The following is a 21,738-nucleotide window of genomic DNA, read 5'->3' as shown; positions in this document are numbered from 1 at the left end:
AGCGGAGGGCTATCAGCTAATTATAGAGAATGATGGAAATCAGCTAACTAGTTAGCTATGCAGTTGTAACAATTTAGCTACTCTTTACCTGTGATTGGAGTTTGTTCTGCTGCTAACGTCTACAACGTTGAATTGAACCCTTCCCTGTCCCTGACCGTGAGAGGCTCAACTCAAGAAGTAGCCAGTGTGCCACTACTCATACTGACTCTAGGTGCAGATAGCTTCTGCTTGTGCAGCAGCAAGAGGACAAGTGCAGTGCACGTTCACATGGGAGCATGAGAAGGGAAATTTCCCCAAGATTCAAAAATGAGAAATTATCTAGTTTGTTGGGCAATTATTTACAAAGCAGGAGAGAAAAGAGAGAAAAAGTTCAACAGAAATGTTTTTTTGTTTATTTTTACCAATCTGGAAGGGCATTTTACTCAAAGGAGGGCAAAAGGGCAAGTGCTCAGGCACCCCTAGAGCCCTATCTGTACACGTGTCTGTTCATTAGTACCCCACACATGTCCCATAATGTGGACATCATAGATCACAGAGCCAGCCTGATGACATCCAATCAATGATCCCTCTCCAGATGAAATCCTGTGACGAGTGAGGTCCATCCGCACTACAACCTGCCCGCTCGACTTTCTCCCTCCTTTCTTCCCCAAACCATCTCTGGAGACCTTCTCCTGTTCCTCATCAACTCCTCCTTGACCACTGGCTGCATCCTCTCCGACTTAAAAATGGCCTGAGTCGCTCTCCTCCTCAAGGAACCAACACTCAACTCATCTGACGTCAAAAACTATAGACCTGTATCCCTTATTTATTTTCTTTCTAAAACACTTGAGTGTGCCCTCTTTGATCAACTCTCTCATTATCTCTCTCAGAACGATCTTCTTGACACTAACCAGTCAGACTTCAAGACGGGTCACTCAACCGAGGCACGCTTGCTCAAAGACTTCTCCATCACGGTTGACAACTCCACAGTGTCGCCCTCCCAGAGTGCAAAGAACCTTGGCGTGACCCTGTACAACACCCTGTCGTTCTCTGCAAACATCAAAGCAGTGACCCGCTCCTGCAGGTTCATGCTCTACAACATCTGTAGAGTACAACCCTACCTCACACAGGAAGCGGCACAGGTCCTAGTCCAGACACTTGTCCGCTGCTGTCTGGACTACTGCAATTTATCCAGAACGCTGAAGCCTGCCTAGTTTTCAACCTTCCCAAATTCTCCCATGTCACCTGCTCCTCCACACACTCCACTGGCTTCCAGTCGAAGCTCGTATCCACTGTAACAACATGGTGCTTGCCTATTGAACAGCAAGAAAAGCTGCCCCTCTCTACCTTCAGGCTATGCTCAAACCCTACACCCCAACCCGAGCACTCCGTTCTGCCACCTCTGGTCTCTTAGCCCTCCCACCCCTAAGGGAGGGCAGCTCCTGCTCAGCCCAATTCAAGCTCTTCTCTGTCCTGGCACCTCAATGGTGGAACCAACTTCCCACACAGCTAAGAGTCCCTGCCTATCTTCCGAAAGCACCTGAAACCCTACCTCTTCAAAGAGTTCTTAAATGATCCTCTACTTTGCTGATAGTTATCACTCTGGATAAGAGCGTCTGCTAAAATACTAAAATGTAAAAAACTGAAATGTACCTTCATCTCCCAACAGACAGCCTCTGACTCAAACAACCGACACCCTTTTTCAGTATTTCCCATCTTAACCCCTGTGTCAGATCCCTCCACACCCCACCTTCTGCCCTCCCTGCGAAGACAGAAGGTGGGGCTGAAGCCCCTTCCATGCAATAGATATAATTGCATGGAGAGGATGTGGGATATTGTCATGGACCTGGAGATATATAGTGTCATGGATGGCGCTCCATAGGATGAATCATGTACAGTAGGTGTGTGTTCTAGCCTCAGTGCCTGGTGTGATTTATCTGTGTTGTCACTGGGTTCATCCTGGTCTTGTCTGTGAGGGAGGGTGATGAAAGGGCTGTTTCCTCCTGCATGGAGCAGACATATTGATCCTTCAATCCCGTAACACTAACACTTCTGAGTTTTCGATCACCGCTTCTCATATACATTAGGCGTTATTGATGACAATTATGGTGATCTTCCAGTGGTCAATAATTTAAATAATGAAATAATGCTCAGTCCTTTCTTATCAAATGTTTACAATATTATCATCTATATAGTAACAATTTCGTTTTTTAAATATTTTAGTTGATTCTCTAGAAGGCATTGTCCCCCAACCAAATGTCCGTTGAGAACCCTGGGTTAAGGGCAGCCAACAAAAAACTACTGTGTTTGACATGACATTTATGATCGAGTCACTTGGAATGTACTGTAATTCAGAACTTTATGTAAATGAGAATAGAGAGTCCTTGTCGATATGGAAAAGCGCTGTAAGGAAAAAAAATATGTTGATTCAATGTACAATTGTAAGGCAAGTAGGATTGTGAATTTGCTCAACATTTGGATATAAAGCTGAACAGTACATTCTCAAGTTTAATTGTATGTTCATTGAACTTTGAATTTTTGTTTGAGTGAACTTACAATTTCACTTAAGAATTTATTCTACCTTATTTGCATATTTCCCAGTGTTCAATGGTGCATCTGTAGAAGTTTCTGTCTTAGGGTCCAAAACACATTTCTTCAGCCTCCTGAGGTTGAAGAGGCACTGTTGTGCCTCTTCAACCTCACTGTCTGTGTGTGGACCATTTCAGGATGTCAGTGATGTGCACGCCGAGGACGTTAATGCTTTTCACCCTCTGCGCTGTTGCCCTGTCGATGTGGATGGGGGCTGTCTCCTGTAGTCCACGATCAGCTCCTTTGTTTTAGTTGATGTTGAGGTTATTTCCCTGGCACCACTCCACCAGAGCCCTCACCTCCTCCCTGTAGGCTGTCTCTTTGTTGTTGGTAATCAGATCTACCGCTGTTGTGTTGTCTGCAACTTTAGTTGGCCACGCAGCCATGGGTGAACAGGGAGTACAGGAGGGGGCTGAGCATGCGCGCTTGTGGGGCCCCCATGTTGAGGGTCAGTGTAGCGGAGGTGTTGTTGCCTACCTTCATCACCTGGGGTCAGCCTATCAGGAAGTCCAGGATCCAGTTGCACAGGGCCAGGTTCAGACCCAGGGCCCTAAGCTTATTGAGGAGCTTGGAGGGCACTATGGTGTTAAAGGCTGAGCTGTAGTTGATGAACATTATTCTTACATAGGTATTCCTCTTGTCCAGATGGGAAAGGTCAGTGTGCAGTGCAATGGCGATTGCGTCATCCATGGATCTGTTGGGGAGGTATGCAAATTGTAGTGGGTCTAGGGTGTCAGAGAAGGTGGAGGTGAGATCATCCTTAACTAGCCTCTTAAAGCCCTTTATGATGATGGAAAGGAGTGCTACGGAGCGATAGTCATTTAGTTCATAGACGTCATCCTGACCAACTGGCCCTCCAAATACACCTCCGCTGTCTTCAACCAGGATCTCAGCGATCACTGCCTCATTGCCTGTATCCGCTACGGAGCCGCAGTCAAACGACCACCCCTCATCACTGTCAAACGCTCCCTAAAACACTTCTGTGAGCAGGCCTTTCTAATCGACCTGGCCCGGGTATCCTGGAAGGACATTGACCTCATCCCGTCAGTTGAGGATGCCTGGTCATTCTTTAAAAGTAACTTCCTCACCATTTTAGATAAGCATGCTCCGTTCAAAAAATGCAGAACTAAGAACAGATACAGTCCTTGGTTCACCCCAGACCTGACTGCCCTCGACCAGCACAAAAACATCCTGTGGCGGACTGCAATAGCATCGAATAGTCCCCGGGATATGCAACTGTTCAGGGAAGTCCGTAACCAATACACGCAGTCAGTCAGGAAAGCTAAGGCCAGCTTCTTCAGGCAGAAGTTTGCATCATGTAGCTCCAACTCCAAAAAGTTCTGGGACACTGTGAAGTCCATGGAGAACAAGAGCACCTCCTCCCAGCTGCCCACTGCACTGAGGCTAGGTAACACGGTCACCACCGATAAATCCATGATTATCGAAAACTTCAATAAGCATTTCTCAACGGCTGGCCATGCCTTCCGCCTGTCTACTCCAACCTCGGCCAACAGCTCTGCCCCCCGGCAGCTCCTCGCCCAAGCCTCTCCAGGTTCTCCTTTACCCAAATCCAGATAGCAGATGTTCTGAAAGAGCTGCAAAACCTGGACCCGTACAAATCAGCTGGGCTTGACAATCTGGACCCCTATTTCTGAAACTTTCCGCCGCCATTGTCGCAACCCCTATTACCAGCCTGTTCAACCTCTCTTTCATATCGTCTGAGATCCCCAAGGATTGGAAAGCTGCCGCAGTCATCCCCCTCTTCAAAGGGGGAGACACCTTGGACCCAAACTGTTACAGACCTATATCCATCCTGCCCTGCCTATCTAAGGTCTTCGTAAGCCAAGTCAACAAACAGGTCACTGACCATCTCGAATCCCACCGTACCTTCTCCGCTGTGCAATCTGGTTTCCGAGCCGGTCACGGGTGCACCTCAGCAACACTCAAGGTACTAAACGATATCATAACCGCCATCGATAAAAGACAGTACTGTGCAGCCGTCTTCATTGACCTTGCCAAGGCTTTCGACTCTGTCAATCACCATATTCTTATCGGCAGACTCAGTAGCCTCGGTTTTTCGGATGACTGCCTTGCCTGGTTCACCAATTACTTTGCAGACAGAGTTCAGTGTGTCAAATCGGAGGGCATGCTGTCCGGTCCTCTGGCAGTCTCTATGGGGGTGCCACAGGGTTCAATTCTCGGGCCGACTCTTTTCTCTGTATATATCAATGACGTTGCTCTTGCTGCGGGCGATTCCCTGATCCACCTCTACGCAGACGACACCATTCTATATACTTTCGGCCCGTCATTGGACACTGTGCTATCCAACCTCCAAACAAGCTTCAATGCCATACAACACTCCTTCCGTGGCCTCCAACTGCTCTTAAACGCTAGTAAAACCAAATGCATGCTTTTCAACCGATCGCTCCCTGCACCCGCATGCCCGACTAGCATCACCACCCTGGATGGTTCCGACCTTGAATATGTGGACATCTATAAGTACCTAGGTGTCTGGCTAGACTGCAAACTCTCCTTCCAGACTCATATCAAACATCTCCAATCGAAAATCAAATCAAGAGTCGGCTTTCTATTCCGTAACAAAGCCTCCTTCACTCACGCCGCCAAGCTTACCCTAGTAAAACTGACTATCCTTCCGATCCTCGACTTCGGCGATGTCATCTACAAAATGGCTTCCAACACTCTACTCAGCAAACTGGATGCAGTCTATCACAGTGCCATCCGTTTTGTCACTAAAGCACCTTATACCACCCACCACTGCGACCTGTATGCCCTAGTCGGCTGGCCCTCATTACATATTCGTCGCCAGACCCACTGGCTCCAGGTCATCTACAAGTCCATGCTAGGTAAAGCTCCGCCTTATCTCAGTTCACTGGTCACGATGGCAACACCCATCCGTAGCACGCGCTCCAGCAGGTGTATCTCACTGATCATCCCTAAAGCCAACACCTCATTTGGCCGCCTTTCGTTCCAGTACTCTGCTGCCTGTGACTGGAACGAATTGCAAAATCGCTGAAGTTGGAGACTTTTATCTCCCTCACCAACTTCAAACATCAGCTATCTGAGCAGCTAACCGATCGCTGCTGCTGTACATAGTCTATTGGTAAATAGCCCACCCATTTTCACCTACCTCATCCCCATACTGTTTTTATTTACTTGCTCTTTTGCACACCAATATCTCTACCTGTACATGACCATCTGATCATTTATCACTCCAGTGTTAATCTGCAAAATTGTAATTATTCGCCTACCTCCTCATGCCTTTTGCACACATTGTATATAGACTCCCCCCTTTGTTTTCTACTGTGTTATTGACTTGTTAATTGTTTATTCCATGTGTAACTCTGTGTTGTCTGCTCACACTGCTATGCTTTATCTTGGCCAGGTCGCAGTTGCAAATGAGAACTTGTTCTCAACTGGCCTACCTGGTTAAATAAAGGTGAAATAAATAAATAAAAATAAAAAGTTACAGGAACAATGGTGGACATCTTGAAGCAAGTGGGGACAACAGACTTGGATAGGGAGAGATTGAATATGCCAGCTGGTCTGTACATGCTCTTAGGACGTGGCTAGGAATGCCATCTGAGCCGGTAGCCTTGGAAGGGTTAACTCGCTTAATGTCTTACTCACATCGGCCACGGAGAACGAAAGCTCACAGTCCTCGTGAGCGTCGGCGGCCCACGTCGGCAGCTCTATATTTTCCTCAAAGCGAGCATTGTCCTGTAGCCTTTACCAAGTGAGGGTCTAAGTACAGATGTCGGATCTTATTTGAGCACTTTCGTCGCAGAAGGAAAATAATTCTGCAGAAGTAGGATTTGAATATCTGAAGAAATATTTAGAATCGCCGCCACAGGGCAGATGGAAGCGGTGTTTGTATACGATGCTCACCATACCTACATTGTACCTTACAGTATGTAGACTATGTGCCGGCTATAGCTCTTCTCTCGTGAAATCTTCTGTGGATTATAATAAATGTATATATTTGTAGGGGCCAGATGTATTAGATCATATTCTTGGAGCTTGCTAGAGCACTGTGAATTGCCATAGCACAGTGGTCTAAGCAACGCACTCCGGCTCCAAGCCTCATGAGTTTGCGCCAAGTGCTGGGCAACATAGGGACAAGCCTGAGCCTACAAGTCAATTGCATTTATTTAAGTAAAACGAATAGTCTGATATTTATTTACACAAAGAAAAAAAGTGTCTCAGCTCAATGAAATCTTCTTTGGATAGGCTCAAATGCATAAACATATTGACAGCTTCACAAAATCAAATATTAAAGCCAAACAATATAGGCTTTCCATCCACACAAAAGACCAGAACTATATTAACAAATTATACATAGCCTAAATATGAATCAAATCAAATCAAATGTATTTATATAGCCCTTCGTACATCAGCTGATATCTCAAAGTGCTGTACAGAAACCCAGCCTAAAACCCCAAACAGCAAGCAATGCAGGTGTAGAAGCACGGTGGCTAGGAAAAACTCCCTAGAAAGGCCAAAACCTAAGAAGAAACCTAGAGATGAACCAGGCTATGTGGGGTGGCCAGTCCTCTTCTGGCTGTGCCGGGTGGAGATTATAACAGAACATGGCCAAGATGTTCAAATGTTCATAAATGACCAGCATGGTCAAATAATAATAAGGCAGAACAGTTGAAACTGGAGCGGCAGCATGGTCAGATGGACTGGGGACAGCAAGGAGTCATCATGTCAGGTAGTCCTGGGGCATGGTCCTAGGGCTCAGGTCCTCCGAGAGAGAGAAAGAAAGAGAGAAGGAGAGAATTAGAGAACGCACACTTAGATTCACACAGGACACCAAATAGGACAGGAGAAGTACTCCAGATATAACAAACTGACCCTAGCCCCCCGACACATAAACTACTGCAGCATAAATACTGGAGGCTGAGACAGGAGAGGTCAGGAGACACTGTGGCCCCATCCGAGGACACCCCGGACAGAGCCAAACAGGAAGGATATAACCCCACCCACGTTGCCAAAGCACAGCCCCCACACCACTAGAGGGATATCTTCAACCACCAACTTACCATCCTGAGACAAGGCTGAGTATAGCCCACAAAGATCTCTGCCATGGCACAACCCAAGGGGGGCGCCAACCCAGACAGGATGACCACATCAGTGAATCAACCCACTCAGGTGACGCATCCCCTCCAGGGACGGCATGAGAGAGCCCCAGTAAGCCAGTGACTCAGCCCCTGTAATAGGGTTAGAGGCAGAGAATCCCAGTGGAAAGAGGGGAACCGGCCAGGCAGAGACAGCAAGGGCGGTTCGTTGCTCCAGAGCCTTTCTGTTCACCTTCCCACTCCTGGGCCAGACTACACTCAATCATATGACCCACTGAAGAGATGAGTCTTCAGTAAAGACTTAAAGGTTGAGACCGAGTTTGCGTCTCTGACATGGGTAGGCAGACCGTTCCATAAAAATGGAGCTCTATAGGAGAAAGCCCTGCCTCCAGCTGTTTGCTTAGAAATTCTAGGGACAATTAGGAGGCCTGCGTCTTGTGACCGTAGCGTACGTGTAGGTATGTACGGCAGGACCAAATCAGAGAGATAGGTAGGAGCAAGCCCATGTAATGCTTTGTAGGTTAGCAGTAAAACCTTGAAATCAGCCCTTGCTTTGACAGGAAGCCAGTGTAGAGAGGCTAGCACTGGAGTAATATGATCAAATTTTTTGGTTCTAGTCAGGATTCTAGCAGCCGTATTTAGCACCAACTGAAGTTTATTTAGTGCTTTATCCGGGTAGCCGGAAAGTAGAGCATTGCAGTAGTTTAACCTAGAAGTGACAAAAGCATGGATTAATTTTTCTGCATCATTTTTGGACAGAAAGTTTCTGATTTTTGCAATGTTACGAAAAAAGCTGTCCTTGAAATGGTCTTGATATGTTCTTCAAAAGAGAGATCAGGGTCCAGAGTAACGCCGAGGTCCTTTACAGTTTTATTTGAGACGACTGTACAACCATTAAGATGAATTGTCAGATTCAACAGAAGATCTCTTTGTTTCTTGGGACCTAGAACAAGCATCTCTGAAACATGGACAAGCATCCACACTGGAGGAAAGTTTATCATTCTACAGTAGGCCTACATCTACCAATCAACTGATGGCTCAAATCCGCTCATCAACTCAGCCAGGGAAACACAGTAGCCGATTATCAGATTTCACACCTTTCATTATGTGACAATGGATAGGCTAACGGGGAGCCTACAGAATGTAGCCTATTGGAAAATAATCAAATAACAAAAAGGATCAATTGTAACCATCAATGGCACTAGATTATCACCAGCTGATGTCCCGTTAAACCAGTGGTTCTTAACCTGGGTTCGATCGAACCCCAGGGGTTCGGTGAGTCAGTCTCAGGGGTTCGGCGGAGGTCAAGACACACATCCGATTCATATGATTCGTGATGACACGCCCCGCTTGGCCATCATTGGCTGCAGGTGATCACGCTACATCGCTTGGCCTATCTGTGCTGCAGGGAATGTGGTGCGCTCAGTAGTCGACTTGTGACTGTCGTGATGGTACGTCTTGTGATTTCTTTCTTAATATTTTAATCCCTTCATACTTACTATGTCGAGAAAAAAAAGAAAGTGGTCGGACGAATATGTACAATATGGATTCACATGTATAACAGAACGTGATGGGAGTCAGCGTCCTAACTGCATGATTTGCAATGCCAAGTTGAGCAATTCTAGTCTAGCACCGGCAAAACTAAGAGAACACTTCCTTAAGCTGCATGGAGATGGAAAATACAAGAACACAACGCTCGCTGAATTCAAGGTGAAGAGAGCCAGATTCGAGGCTACTCTGCCTGTTCTCGGCTTTGTACCCATCAACAAACCGATCCTCCCAGCATCGTACGAAGTTGCTTACCTGATCGCAAAGCAGGGCAAACCACACACCATTGGTGAAACACTCATAAAACCAGCTGTGTTGAAGATGGCGAATATCATGCTGGGAAAAGAGGCTGAAGTTAAGTTATCCCAAATTCCTCTTTCAAATGACACCATCAGCGACAGAATAGAGGACATGAGCAAAGACATCTTGGCTCAAGTAGTTGCAGATCTGATTTCAAGCCCGGCAAAATTCAGCCTTCAACTCGACGAGACCACAGACGTTTCCAATCTAAGCCAGCTTGCTGTATTCGTGCGCTGTGAAAGACGACGTGATAAAGGAAGATTTTTTATTTTGTAAGCCTCTTACAACAACAACTAAGGCAGCCGATGTGAAGAAACTTGTGGATGACTTCTTCAAAGACAACAATCTTTCGTGGGATATGGTTTTTGCAGTTTGTTCGGACAGAGCTCCAGTCATGCTGGGAAGAAAGTCTGGTTTTGGTGCGCTAGTGAAAGCCGATGCACCACACATCATTGTTACGCATTGTATTCTGCACAGGCATGAGTTGGCAACAAAAACCTTGCCTCCAAAACTGGCAGAAGTATTAAAAATTGTAGTGGAGTGTGTGAACTATGTGCGAACTAGTGATCTGCGGCACCGCATCTTCAGTGAGCTGTGTAAAGAAATGGGCTCTGAATTCGAGGGACTTCTGTACCATTCTAACGTTCGGTGTTTATCCCGGGGACAGGTGCTGAATCTTGTTTTTGCCGTGCGTGTGGAATTAGCCCTGTTTTTGCAAGAGCACCAACATTGTCATGCAGATTGCTTCAAAAATTCTGAGTTCATTCTCATTTTAGCGTACATGGCTGATATCTTCGCAGGTCTCAATCATCTCAATCAAAAGATGCAGGGCGGTGGAGTCAACATCATCGAAGCGGAGGAAAACCTGAAGGCTTTTCAAAAAAAGCTACCATTATGGAAACGACGAACAGAGAACAATAACTTCGCAAACTTTCCCCTGCTGGACGACTGTCAGTAAGATCGAAGATGTATCTGGAATCGGAGACATTTCTGTACCAGCGGAACTGAAGCAAGCAATTGCCACGCACTTAGATGAGCTTGCAAAGTCTCTCGACGGACACTTCCCTACAAGAGAGTCATATCCAGCATGGGTGAGACAGCCGTTCACGTTTAGTGTTGAGACAACAGATGTCAATGATGAATACCTCGGTGAAATCATTGAAATTCAGCAGAGCCAGGTTCAACAGCAACTCTTCAGAACAACAACGCTTTCAACGTTTTGGTGTCAACAAATGGTAACGTACCCTGTTATTGCTAAGAAAGCTCTGGAGATTTTCATACCGTTTGTTACAACATATCTTTGCGAGCAATCCTTTGAGGATACTGGACATAAAACGAAGAAAAGGAACAGACTTTGTTGTGAAAATGACATGAGAGACATGACATCATGAGACATGAGAGTGGCACTTGCCAAGGTGAAGCCGCGCATTTCTGAACTGGTCTCTGAAAGGCAACAGCAGAAGTCACACTGATTTGCAGTAAATATTCATTATTGTGTGAAAATCATGTTTTAATGATTTTGTTCTTTGAACACAGTGATGTTGATGCACGGTTCATTTTGTGCACCAGTAAAATATATACCTATGTTTTGAATTAGAAAAAATCATATTTTATTTTTCCAATTAAGAAGGGTTCGGTGAATGCGCATATGAAACTGGTGGGGCTCAGTACCTCCAACAAGAACCACTGCGTTAAACCATCAATACATGCTAAATTCACCTGATCTCAATTGCAACCACTGTTGGTCACCTCATTGCCACTCCCTAAAATATTATGTCGGTGTTACCTTTAGTCCTGCTTTCAACCAAGGTCTTTCAAGATATGTTCACCCTCTGGTTGATATTGTAATCAGAACATTTTAGTCCATTTTGAACAGACTGAGGATGATTTCTCTATTTGACAAGCATTCCGTACAATAGAATAAAGTATTTAATTGTTTACCACAACAAACCTGCTGTGGCAATTTACCCGACATTTTGTTTGAATGGAAACTAATGTTGGTGTAGTCTACAGTTATTATTTTATTAGCTTCCTATTTATGTTATCCAAAAGTTGTCTGGTACAGTCATTTCTTATCAAGATCGGGGGTAATATATCCCTGGACTGTCCATATTTTAAATGTGTAACTAAATCAAGTCAATTGGGGGCAGTGGCGATATTAGCAAGTAAAGCTTGGTGGGGAAAAAAAAATAAAAAGTGGGATGCGTGCCAGCAAATCCACTACACAATACAACACTAAACAATACATAAATTAAACTATAACGGTGACAAATGGTGCCCACAAACTGTTAGGGCCTACATAAAGTCCCAACACCTTACCACTGCTAAACCTGACTATCAGCAGAGCCTTGTCTGGCAGCGAAACAGTTCATTCAGACTCATTTACTGCCTTTTAAAAAACAAAGCTGATATGGCTGACTTGCTTAAACAAATGTGGTTTCTACTGACAATTGAAATGTACAAACTATGGCATAAGGGGACAACAAGCGGATAAGAGGAAATCCGTCATTTTGATTAAGACATTAATGAGCAAGCGACGACGGACTTAGTCAATATAACTATTTGTTCAGCACTTTTGAAATGTACAGCGACAGTTCAGAACATGGGCCGTTCTTACAGTGTACACGTCAGAACCGTAGGATAAACAAATGGGGCGTATAAAACAGACAATGAAAGCTCTTGCAATATTTGATGATTACATTTCTCTAAAACAGGTTATAGGCTATTTGTACACCACCAAGTTAGAACAGTAGGTGAAATTAAGAGGTGAAAATAGAGCAAATTATTTGGGTGAGGCACATTGAACGCCATTTAGGTCTTTGCACGTCAAAACAGATACACATCATAAAACACTTTTTGACGTGTTAAGTTAATTTGACACGTCAAATAACACAATTCTGTTATAGAATGTTGTGTGTGTTGAATTTGCACGTGCAAGCCAAGCACCACAACTACTAACGTTAAATGTTTACAATACCGCGTTACTGAAAATAGACCCAATTATTAGGTTGAGGCACATGGGCTACTAACAGCTTACTACACAACATACAGTTAGTATTCATTTCTTAGCTACAGTTTACATTTCTCCCTTGCATATTACATCATTTATGCAGCAGCTTACTAGACATTTTTGGACTCACCTTGTGAAGGTGGCACAGCGGTCCTTTGTAGGCTAATTTTGTCATCAAACTTTGTCATCAAAGTCTGGCATTCTCTGGATTTATCGTGGGAACTCTAAGAAAAAAAACAGCCACTCCATTGAATAGCGTTAGTGATTTCTTTCCAACGCTTGCAGTTAGCCACTGATTCCTTCCAAACCACTCATTGTTGAATTTGCGATTTCCAACTTGTTGTGTAATGTTTATGTACAATGGCCGATGAGCACCAATACGTTTTATCTATAATTCTATCTGTGGCCAATGACCTTGAGCCTTCTTGGATGGGCACTTCAAATATAACTCTATGGCAGAACCTAAGGGGCAATTTTTTCTCGAGCTCTAACCTTAGAATTGGGGATGAAAACTGAGCCAATCATGTCAGAAAACTGAGCCAATCAGGCTCAATGCTCTATATTTTCTGCTGGCTAGCCTCACCACCACAGAAAGCACTGAGCTAGGTTTATACACCTGCCAGGCTGGTGCTCAAAACAGGTGCCCCCCTGAATGACTGATCTCCATTGATCGGGGGATTGAGTTATTTGTGCCAGAAGGGCGCGGGCGGGAATCTAACCCACGCTGACGCGGTAGGCCTATATATGCACTCTGAAAGCAGCGACCCCAACCACTAGACCACCCCAGGCCATGAGTGAACAACATTTTGACCTGAGGATACACTTAAATGTCGTAGTTTAATGGAAACTAATATCTATCATGTGTTATTAGGCTATATGAAACTGTGGTTGTTGATGTGTATGGCAGCATTTCAGATACATTTTTGATTAAGTGAATGTTTCATTAATAAGACCTGGGCCTAGCGTTTGAGCAAGCAAGAGAGAAAATTATTTTGATAGTGAGCCCTGATCTCAATGATTCAAATGCAACCGCATGGAGCGAAAGAGAACTGCTATTTTTCAGAGACTCACAAGGCTCATTTGAATTTCCTGATGCAGCAGGAAAATTTTCTGTGACAAAAGAGTGATCAAGTTAAGATCTAACATCTATAAATACACTGAGTATACCAAACATAATTAGGAATACCTTTCTAATATTGAGTTGCACCCCCATCCTTTTGCCCTCAGAACAGCCTCAATTAGTTGTGTCATGGACTCTACTCGGTGTTGAAAGCTTTCCACAGGGATACTGGCAAATGTTGGCTCCAATTCTTCTCACAGTTGTGTAAAGTTGGCTGGATGTCCTTTGGGTCATGGACCATTCTTGATACGCATGGCAAACCGTGACAAACCCAGCAGCGTTGCAGTTCTTGACAAAAACCAATGCGCCTGGCACCTACTACCATACCCCGTTCAAAGATACTTAATTGTTTTGCTTTGTCTATTCACTCTCTGAATGGCACACATACACAATCCATGTCTCAAGGCTTAAAAATCCCTCTTTAACCTGTCTCCTACCCTTCATCTACACCGATTGAAGTGAACTTAACAAGTTACATCTGTAAGGGATCAAGCTTTCACCTGGATTCACCTGGTCAGTCAATGTCTTGGAAAGAGCAGGTGTTCCTAATGTTTTGTATACTCAGTGTGTAATTTGTTTCCAAAATACTTTTTGGACCAATCACAAGTGGGTCACCACCCCTAATGCCCTAATGGACGAGCTGCCACTGGACCCCACTTTGGAAAGCTGAAACTCTCACGAACATGTACATGCGTCACGGGACTCTTCTGAAGTTGGTACCGCCGATGTGCCAACCTCTGTCTGTAGCGCCCGAATGGTTGGGGCTAATATGACCCCACCATCGAAAGCTGAGACTCTCACGAACATGTTCATGTTGGCTGCCCACAAGCCTCACAAGACTAAATCTGAAGGTAACCCAGTACCGGGCTGAAAAGTTATGGAAGTGAATAGGGTATTTCTACGTCATTATGCGGTTTAAAAAAATTATACATTCCTGAGCTTTCTAATTTCTCTAATATGTAGGACAGATACTTCAAAACAAAAATGTCACTTTCTCTTTGGAAGAGTGGGGATAGAGTGCCATTTGAAACTGTTAAGTGCACCTCATCTGACTTGAGATGATAGTTCGGCAGCCTCTGCCACTCTTTCGGTGCAGTGCGGGTGAAGCACGCCACCGTTTCATGTAGCTTGCCAGAGAGCAGTTCTTCCACTTTCGGGAGAAATGGTAATGCATATCAATATACACTGTATGTTAATTGCATGCAAATGAAGGTTGCGTAGCTACCACACCCACAACAGAAGCTCAATCATGGTCTCGAATTTGCAGGTGGATGACTTCTGTGAGAGGTTGCTGCTATGCCTGAATTCGACCCAAAAACCAATGAGGAAGTCTTCTGCAGTGTTGAGATCGGTTGTATGAAACCGATCGATATGTCAATAAAAGCTCTTAACCATGCCAGCCTGTTTTCAATTCCAATTCAGTTCAACTTCCCATAAATTCATTGACTGAACTGTGCCTTAGACTCCAAAGGACACATTAGCTTCAATTCTTGTCCTTTTGAAGTCCACTCAACTCACAGATTAACGTTGATTAAGCAATTGGTTAAATTGGCTTTTTTACAGTGAATTATTTCTCAGAGTGAAAGGTTGGCCAGAGCTTTACAGGGAAAAGGTTGACTAGTTACTTGGATCTGGCCTTACTTGGGGAATGAATGGGTTTACACAAGCAGAAATCGCCCTATCCTTTGGGCATTTTCCGTTCATCAATGCAGAGCAGCCATAATAGATCAGACCATTTCACATTCTAATACCTGAAAATGTAAAAAAGCTTATTTGCACCCTAAAAATGTAATTCTAACAACAACAAAAAACACAAAAAAACAAAGAATTGATCATCAGATGGAGGAACCATGCTTCCTACAGATGTAGGATCTTAATGTGATCAATCTTTTGTTGCTGAGAATTTTCCCTTAATCATTCCTAATTATTTGCCCTAATGATACATTTATCAAACCTTATAATTACTGGACTTTTTTTATAATCCTCATAAGAACTCACATTTACTGTTTCTGCAGGATTATTTTCCTGCTGTAGCAAACTGGCTCAAATTAAGATCCTACATCTGCAGGTAATAGTGATAATCTCTGTGTCCTGGGGCAGAGTGATAAATAAAGGATTAAAACGACTTGCGTGCAAATGAAACTCCCTAGGCATACCATACTGAGAGGGAGTGTACGTTGGCAGGCCTTGCCTTATAATTAAATTGTTCAGCAGGGGAAAATCATACGAGAATCTCTGGCTAGGTCTGCCCAGAACTGCATTATTTTATCCTTGTTTAGAACCATTTTCCTGCATCAGCCATTTTTTATTTAAGTAATTGCATTGATTGTTTACTCAAATCAAATAATGTATGTATACATTGTTTATGTAACCTATATTGGATATGAATATGAATCCAGAGTGTACTCTAGTTGTGTTAGAGCAGCCTGACTAGATAACAGGCATCTGGTCTCACACAAACAGATGTCTAAGGAATGACACAGTCGGGCTAATAGTCTCCTGCTGTCTTTGTCCTTGTAAGGAGACTCCAGGTTGGTTCACAGACTCCAGCTAAAAGGTCAAACTCATTCAACAATCCTTTGGGAGCGGGGTTATGGCAGAAGACAGAATACCTCTCCGATGTGGAATGGTGGAATGTTTATTTGGATGCCTTGGTTTCCAGGGACAGGTCTCATGACTGCTATCACTACACAGAACCTTTCTATAACCTAGAAGTGATGGAGCAACTTTGTCACATGACCATTTCCTCTGTTGTAATTAGTTTGAGACTCCAGTTATACCACAAATCAATTTGTATTTGTCACTCGCTTTGTAAACAACAAGTGTAGGCTAAGAGTGAAATGCTTACTTATGGGTCCTTTTCCATCAATGCACACTGTGTAAAGGAAATGGCCTAGTGCCCATCTGGGAAGTGACATACTACTGTACTTACAGTGCCTTCAGAAAGTATTCACACCCCTTTTCTTTTTTCCACATGTTGTTGTGTTACTGCCTAAGTTTAAAATGGATTACATTTAGATTTATGTCACTGGCCTACACACAATACCGCATAATGTCAAAGTGGAATTATGTTAAGACATTTTTACAAATGAATAAAAAATGAAAAGATGAAATGTCTTGAGTCAATAAGTATTCAACCTCTTTGCTATGGCAATCCTCAATAAGTTCAGGAGTAGAAATGTGCTTAACAGGTCGCAAAATAAGTTGCATGGATTCACTCTGTTTAATAATAGTGTTTCACATGATTATTATTATTATTATTATATATATTTTTTTAAATATTTTATTTTTGCATTTTCCAATTAAGAACATTCAGAACAAAAGTGAAAAGATATTAGACAACGATAGGACAAAGTGACAGTAACAGACGAGCGTAACAACAAAAACAAAAACAAATATATATACAAACATACAATAAGAAAAATAATAATAACGAGACATTGGATCACCTGCCGTAGGCTAAAATTATACATTAAGTGTGAAACATTATGTGAGGATTATATATAGATTCAATCAATGAGATGTGGGGGAGATTCTCCATATAGTCAATAAAAGGTTGTCAAATTCTGTAAAATGTCTTTAACTTATTCCTCAAGCAGTAAGTGATTTTCTCCAAAGGGATACAACTATTAACTTCCGATAGCCACATTGCAACTGGCAGGGAGGAATCCAATTTCCATTTCAAGGCAATACATTTCTTGGCAATCGCTAGCAATATTTCTGTTAGCTTTATAGTATGGCTTTGCCTAAGATTGGTGTTAGTAAAGTTACCCAGTAGACAGACCTCCGGGTCTAAAGGGAATGCAACCCCTTGAATTGAGGATATGGTATTGCATACCCCCTGCCAGAAACCGTGTAGTTTTGAACACTGCCAAGTGGAATGGAGGAATGTTCCTTCATCTGAGCCACGTCTAAAACATAGGGAGGAGATATCTGGGTTGAACTTGTGCAGTCTAGATGGGGTGATATAGAGCTGTTGGAGGAAATTAAACTGGATCAGTCTGTATCTGGAGTTCAATGTGGATGTAACACCATCCCTGCATAGGTCGTTTCACATGATTTTTGAATGACTACCTCATCTCTGTACCCCACATGTAAAATTATATGTAAGTTCCCTCAGTCAAGTAGTGGATTTCAAACAGATTCAACCAAAGACCAGGGAGGTTTTCCAATGCTTCGCAAAGAAGGGCACCTATTGGTAGATGTGTTTAAAAAACAAAGCATACATTGAATATCCCTTTGAGCATGGTGAAGTAATCAATACAATTTGGATGGTGTATCAATCAATACACCCAGTCACTACAAAGATACAGGCGTCCTTCCTAACTCAGTTGCCGAAGAGGAAGGAATCCACTCAGGGATTTCACCATGAGACCAACCGTGACTTTAAAACAGTTACAGAGTTTAATATCTGTGATAGGAGAAAACTGAGGATGGATCAACAACATTGTAGTTACTCCACAATACTAACTTAAATTACAAAGTGAAAAGAATGAAGCCTGTACAGAATAAAAAATATTCAAAAACATGCATCCTGTGCAATAAGGCACTAAAGTAAAACTGCAAAAGGAAGTCTCTTCTTACTATTGGTGTCCTTTTTATTTAATTTTTTAATTTGTATTCACCTTTATTTAACCTGCTAGGCTAGTTGAGAACAAGTTCTCATTTACAGCTGTGACCTGGCCAAGATAAAGCAAAGCAGTGTGACACAAACAACAACACAGAGTTACACATGGAATAAACAAACATACAGTCAATAATACAATAGAAAAAGTCTATATACAGTGTGTGCAAATGAGGTAGGATAAGGGAGGTAAGGCCATAGTGGTGAAATAATTACAATATAGCAATTAAACACTGGAGTGATAGATGTGCAGAAGATGAGTGTGCAAGTTGAGATACTGGGGTGCAAAGGAGCAAAATAAAAATTAAAAATAACAGTATGGGGATGCGGTAGTTGGATGGGCTATGTACAGGTGCAGTGATCTGTGAGCTGCTCTGAGAGCTGGTGCTTAAAGTTAGTGAGGGAGATATGAGTCTCCAGCTTCAGTGATTTGTGCAGTTCGTTCCAGTCATTGGCAGCAGAGAACTGGAAGGAAAGGCGGCCAACGGAGGAATAGGCTTTGGGGGTGACCAGTGAAATATACCTGCCGGAGCGCGTGCTACGGGTGGCTGCTGCTATGGTGACCAGAGAGCTGGGATAAAGCATAGCTTTACCTAGCAAAGAATTTTAGATGACCTGGAGCCAGTGGGTTTTGTCAACGAATATGAAGCGAGGGCCAGCCAACGAGAGCATACAGGTCGCAGTGATGGATAGTATATGGGGCTTTGGTGACAAAAAAGATGGCACTGTTGTAGACTGCATCCATTTTGCTGAGTAGAGTGTTGGAGGCTATTTTGTAAATGACATCGCTGAAGTCGAGGATCAGTAGGATAGTCAGTTTCACGAGGGTGTGTTTGGCAGCATGAGTGAAGGATGCTTTGTTGCGAAATAGGAAGCCGATTCTAGATTTAAGTTAGGATTGGAGATGCTTAATGTGAGTCTGAAAGGAGAGTTTACAGTCTAACCAGACACCTAGGTATTTGTAGTTGTCCACATATTCTAAGTTAGAACCGTCCAGAGTAGTGATGCTGGACGGGCGGGCAGCGATCGGTTGAAGAGCATGCATTTAGTTTTACTTGCATTTAAGAGCAGTTGGAGGCCACGGAAGAAGAGTTGTATGGCATTGAAGCTTGTCTGGAGGTTAGTTAACACAGTGTCCAAAGAAGGGCCAGAAGTATACAGAATGGTGTCATCTGTGTAGAGGTGGATCAGAGAATCACCAGCAGCAAGAGCGACATCATTGATGTGTACAGAGAAAAGAGTCGGCCTGAGAATTGAACCCTGTGGCACCCCCATAGAGACTGCCTGAGTTTCAGAAAACAGGCCCTCCGATTTGACACACTGAACTCTGTCTGAGAAGTAGTTGGTGAACCAGGCGAGGCAGTCATTTGAGAAACCAAGGCTGTTGAGTCTGCCGATAAGAATGTGAATGTCCTTAGTAGTGGTTTGACCATAAAGGCCTGATTCACCCAGTCTCCTCTGAACAGTTGATGTTGAGATGTGTCTGCTACTTGAACTCTGTGAAGCATTTATTTGGGCTGCAATTTCTGAGTCTGGTAACTCTAATGAACTGGGTCTTCCTTTCCTGTGGCAGTCCTCATGAGAGCCAGTTTCATCATAGCGCTTGATGGTTTTTGATGGTTTTTGCGACTGCACTTGAAGAAACTTTCAAAGTTCTTGTTGTTTTCAAAATTCTTCATGTCTTAAAGTAATGATGGGCTCCCGTTTCTCTTTGCTTATTTGAGCTGTTCTTGCCATAATTAATAGGAATCAAGGTAACACCCAAGTGCAGACTGTGTGAAGTAACAATGTTTATTGTAACCACAGGGGCAGGCAAATGACAGGTCAAGGCAGGCAGGGGTCGATAATCCAGAGTAGGAGCAAAGGTACAGGACGGCAGGCAGGCTCAGAGACAGGTGGAGTGGTCAGGCAGGCAGGTACCGGGTCAGGACAGGCAAGAGTGAAATACCAGGAGGACGAGAAAAAGAGAGGCTGGGAAAAGACAGGAGCTGACAGGACAAACGCTGGTAAGCTTGACGAACAAGACAAACTGGCAACAGACAAACAGAACACAGGTATAAATACACAGGGGATAATGGGGAAGAGGGGGTGTGGAGACAAGCACAAAGACAGGTGGAACAGATCAGGTGGTGACAATAATATGGACTTGGTCTTTTACCAAAAAAGGCTATCTTCTGTATACCCTCTACCTTCTCACAACACAACTGATTGGCTCAAAATGCATTAAGAAGATAGGAAATTCCACAAATTGACTTTTAACAAGGCACACCTGTTAATTGAAACCTCATACTCAATGTCAACAAAACAAAGGAGATGATCGTGGACTTCAGGAAACAGCAGAGGGAGCACCCCCCTATCCACATCGACAGGACAGTAGTGGAGAGGGTAGTAACTTTTAAGTTCCTCGGCATACACATCACGGACAAACTGAATTGGTCCACCCACACAGACAGCGTGGTGAAGAAGGCGCAGCAGCGCCTCTTCAACCTCAGGAGGCTGAAGAAATTTGGCTTGTCACCAAAAGCACTCACAAACTTCTACAGATGCACAATCGAGAGCATACTGTCGGGCTGTATCACCACCTGGTACGGCAACTGCTTCGCCCACAACCGTAAGGCTCTCCAGAGGGTAGGGAGGTCTGCACAATGCATCACATGGGGCAAACTTCCTGCCCTCCAGGACACCAACACCACCCGATGTCACAGGAAGGCCATAAAGATTATCAAGGACAACAACCACCTGAGCTACTGCCTGTTCACCCCGCTATCATCCAGAAGGCGAGGTCAGTACAGGTGCATCAAAGCAGGGACAGAGAGACTGAAAAACCATCTCAAGGCCATCAGACTGTTAAACTGCCACCACTAACATTGAGTGGCTGCTGCCAACATACTGACTCAACTCCAGCCACTTTAATATTGGAAAAATGTATGTAAAAAATGTATCACTAGCCACTTTAAACAATGCCACTTAATATAATGTTTACATACCTTACATTACTCCTCATATGTATATACTGTACTCAATACCATCTACTGAATCTTGCCTATGCAAGTGTACCATCACTCATTCATATATCTTTATGTGCATATTCTTTATCCCTTTACACTTGTGTGTATAAGGTAGTTGTTGTGAATTGTTAGGTTAGATTACTTGTTGGTTATTACTGCCTTGTTGGAACTAGAAGCACAAGCATTTCGCTACACTCGCATTAACATCTGCTAACCATGTGACAAATAAAATTTGATTTGATTTGAAATGCATTCCAGGTGACTACCTCATGAAGCTGGTTGAGAGAATGCCAAGATTGTGCAAAGCTGTCATTAAAGCAAAGGGTGACTACTTTGAAGAATCTCAAATATAAAATAGATTTATATATTAAAATATATAATTTGTTCAACACTTTTTTGGTTACTATATATTCCATATGTGTTATTTCATAGTTTGGTGTCTTCACTATTATTCTACAACG

The 21,738-nt window shown here is 43.5% G+C and overlaps 1 protein-coding gene across 2 annotated transcripts in view; it reads left to right on the top strand.

Annotated features, from left to right (window-relative positions):
• Window positions 1-21,738, top strand: part of LOC112254492 (intermediate filament family orphan 2-like) — a 73,853-nt gene that overhangs the window by 30,236 nt on the left and 21,879 nt on the right. The window lies entirely within an intron of this gene.

Source organism: Oncorhynchus tshawytscha, linkage group LG07, assembly GCF_018296145.1.
Source record: "Oncorhynchus tshawytscha isolate Ot180627B linkage group LG07, Otsh_v2.0, whole genome shotgun sequence".
NCBI classification, from domain to species: domain Eukaryota; kingdom Metazoa; phylum Chordata; class Actinopteri; order Salmoniformes; family Salmonidae; genus Oncorhynchus; species Oncorhynchus tshawytscha.
Note: the sequence above shows the minus strand (reverse complement) of the source record. Positions and strands in the feature narration are given on the sequence as shown.